The sequence below is a fragment of the Cucurbita pepo genome, chromosome 12 (genome assembly GCF_057944985.1).
Source record: "Cucurbita pepo subsp. pepo isolate OVF chromosome 12, ASM5794498v1, whole genome shotgun sequence".
NCBI lineage: Eukaryota > Viridiplantae > Streptophyta > Magnoliopsida > Cucurbitales > Cucurbitaceae > Cucurbita > Cucurbita pepo.
In genome coordinates, this window is record NC_141809.1 from 7012348 (window position 1) to 7016391 (window position 4044).

Below are 4044 nucleotides of genomic sequence, written 5' to 3' on the forward strand. Positions count from 1 at the left end.
GCCAATGCCCAGTTTCTTTGAGATTCAACCATTCAAAGGCTAGTGAGAGAGATATTACAACACACCCATTAATGAACAACTTACAGAAACGATAAACAACGTTTAGTTATCAATTTATGTTTGGATTAAGAGAGGGAAATGGATCCATAACTTCTTTTAGTTCCATCCCAACTTATTCCTATTTTTCAATTTGTATTAAATAAATAAAAAGTTCCAAATCTAAAACGAAATATCATTGTCTCTCACTAGTTTTCAAACCATATACATAAAAAAGAAAAGAAAGCACAGGCTTCATGAGTACGATCAAATCGAGTTTCTTGGCTGCTACAATTTTGATGTTACTATTGTTAGCTCTTACCGTCGATGCTCAATCTAGTGCCGATGTTGTTTTTCCTTTGAAAAGATATGGTAACATAGTGTCTGGTACTGACATCACGAAGGTAAATATACAATATGAACATCAATATTATCACTAGTTGAGCTGATCAATTGTTTGATATAAGTTTTTGTTACTTGTGAAATGTAGGCTTTAGGAAATGCATGGAAGGATGCATGCACGTCCAATCGTTCTAGTGCAATTTTTATTCCGAAAGGGATATTTAAAGTAAAGCAAGGGAAGTTTGAAGGACCTTGTCATAGCCCAATTGACTTTCAACTTGGAGGAACATTGCAGACACAAAAAAGTCTTCAGGGAGATAATTGGATCACTTTTGCACGTGTTGATAAATTGACATTATCAGGTGAAGGAGTTTTTGATGGCCAAGGAAAGGCAGCTTGGAAAAGGAATGATTGCCACAAAGCATAAATTGTGCCCAAACTCCCTGTTGTAATATGCCTTTAGCTTTCCTTCTCAATCTCATGCATCTTGTTGTTTTTGAAAGGGCCTCTTACATGTCTTCTCTAATGTTATGACATTTACGATTTGGTAAATGTTCTTCATTTTCTAGAGGATAATCTTTAAACAATCAAGTAAAGAAGTGAATTTTTTTTGAGTTTTCAATTTTATTGGGTTCTGTTCAAATTTTTAGCTTCATTACCGACTCTCACAAAATATTATTTGATTATACAAAATGTTTAGAGTTTGAGGTTCAACTTCATCACCAATTCAACCGTTAAGAGAATAACATCACTTGATAGCAAGAACTTCCATATCAACGTCCTCAGCTGCAACAACCTCACATTCCATAATATCAATATAATGGCACCAGAAAACAGTCCAAACTCTGATGGAATACACATCGGTCCATCCAATAAGATCACAATCACAAAGTCCAAAATTGCAACTGGAGATGATTGCATTTCTCTTGGAGATGGAAGCAAACTAATTGAAGTCACCAACGTGACGTGCAGACCAGGACATGGAATAAGCATCGGAAGTCTTGGAAGATACACTAACGAAGAACTTGTTGAAGGTGTCATCGTAAAGAACTGCACGTTAATTAACACCACTAATGGTGTTAGGATCAAAACGTGGCCAGCTTCTGCTGCTAGCAGCACCGCCACCAATATGCACTTTTTGGACATTATAATGGTCAATGTTAGCAACCCTATTCTAATAGACCAAGAGTATTGTCCGTGGAATCAGTGCAATCGGCAGGTATGGATCGCATTCTCGAACCTTTCATTCATTTTTTTTCATTATAACTTAACAAATAAACCATTTGTTGTCTCATTTTAATTTTTAGATTCCTTCAAAAATTAAGATTAGTACAGTGAGCTTCAAGAACATTAGAGGAAGTTCTGCAACTCTGCTGGCAATCAAACTTATTTGCAGCTGTCACTAACCATGTGACGATGTAAAAGTAAGCAACATTGACCTCACTTACAATGGAATAAAAGGTCCTATTTCCTCCCAATGCACGAATGTGAAACCTATCATTTCAGGAAGACCGAACCCCAAGATATGCTCCTCTCCTTATGTTGTCCAATGGATTGTTCATTGCCATAGAACTTCAAATATAATAGACAACCTTAATTAAAAAAGAAGACCGCCTCTATCCATTTGACTCTCATTCTTTTGAGTTTCTTTTGTTGTACTTTTCGAAATAAATAAGATGGTCGACTGTTTGAAGGAGACTTTGTGTCGTGAACAACCTAATGTTTTTATTACCACCACCTTATATAATAAAATTGTTCCAAGTCTTGTTTTTTCGTTCTAGTTTTGAATTGGAAATAAGACAATGTAATTGTAACAACCATTATTAAAAAAAAAACTAATCCATTACTCAAGAAAAGAATCTTTAACCAACAAAAATATCTAACTCCTCTTTCAATTAGTTACCCTAAACAAATCAATTACCATTAGAAATCTTTTAGACAGAATGGATGAGTTAGATTGAATCTCCTAACTACTTCCCATATTGCACAGATCCATCATTATTGTTAAAGAAGAATTAAAATTTGAGGTGACTAATCCAACAAGTCGTGTCCTTAAATCTATCTTTTTCGTCAATGGTGTAATTTTGGTTGCAACTTTTGGATATGACTTGTTAAAATTTAGCTTTCAGATTAGAAAATTAAGTGACAAGTATTAATATGTATTTTAGGAATTTACATTTAATATCGAATTATCTACCTATTTATCCCGACCAAGTTTAGTTATAGGAAAAATGTCGATAGTCCTAGAAAAATTAAATATCAAAAGTAGCTAAATGTTCTAGGAGTTTAATGTACCAGAACTCATCAAAATTTGCCCAAATCCATGGTAAATAAGGCCAAAAATAACAGAAATCACAAAAGAGAGAAAATAAAAACAGAATTTGGTCTTGATCGATGATGCTATGTTTCCTTTTTTCAAGTCTTAAGATATTTGTTGTTCATGAGTTTAGCTGGGTCGAGTTGAGATATTTTTAGACCTAACGCAATTAATTGGATCATAAATTTATTCAACTGAAACAACCCTTACTACATAATTAAATCTTTTGATTTTATTGTTTAGAATAAAATCTTAAGAAAAAGAAAAAAAAAGGGGAACTAAGCCATTTGGAAATGGCAAATGCCCCTGCTAAGATTTGGACCACGATTTCAAATTTGGATTCAGCAACTAGCAACTGATACCCTTGACGTTCCCCTGCATCTACCATGACATACCTACATTACCAACTTATCTTGAATTGCTTATAAGAGTGAAAACTATCCACACAAACCAACACCATTTTTTGTAGCATGCTTTTTCCTTACTCACATGCCTCCTAAGATGTAATCTCATACCTAAAATTTGGACCTTGGGAATCCAAATTTGGCATCTGATGGCCCCCACAATTTCTTGCATCTTCAATGATATGGTCACATTAGTTACTTGTTTTGAATTGCTCCTAGGAGTGAAAACTATCTCTAAAAATCATGTTGCCTACTTTGGTGCTTCAAGCATAAGACTCAAAAGTTAAACGTGTTTAGTTTCGAACAATATTATGTTTGGCTACCTCTTGAAATTTTCTTAACAAACATGTGGGTAAAGACAAAATATGCTAAAAACAACTCATGTTGATCGGTAAGAATAATCACCCTGCTTAGAAACACTTCATGAGGAGTAAATAATGTGGTCATATTCCAAAAGATGTCAGGAAAATGCTAGAGCCATTGGGTGTCAAATTCATACTAAAAAATTTGGTTCAAATCTTGTTCATGGAACATTACATAAATCGGTTTAAGAGGTTCTTGCTTTTTTTTTTTTTTTTTTTTTTTTTTTTTTTTTTTTCTGGAGATGTAATCCATTTCATGCCTCCTAAGATGTACTCGGTTTCAAGAATTTTCTCGAGATGTAATCCGTAACACAGTCCCCTTTTCCGATTTTCATATCTTTCAATCTGTAGATCGGATCAATATGATTTCTTAGGCAAAATTCTAGATCATGTTACGGGGTACATCCTAGTATTTTTTTGTAATTTTTTCTTGACTACCGGATGAGTTAAGAGCGTCGAAAGTTCACTCACCATTCTCAGACGATTCTCAGATCTCCGCCTTCGGGTTGAGGTCTTGGCCAAACTTCTTCACTGATCGTGCATAGAGTTGTTCCTAGGTGAATATTTCAGCATTTTAGGACTT

General features: G+C 34.4%; 1 pseudogene; it reads left to right on the plus strand.

Annotated features, from left to right (window-relative positions):
* The first annotated feature begins 1198 nt into the window (after positions 1-1198).
* LOC147789887 (exopolygalacturonase pseudogene) lies at positions 1199-1784 on the plus strand (annotated as a pseudogene).
* Positions 1785-4044: the final 2260 nt, after the last annotated feature.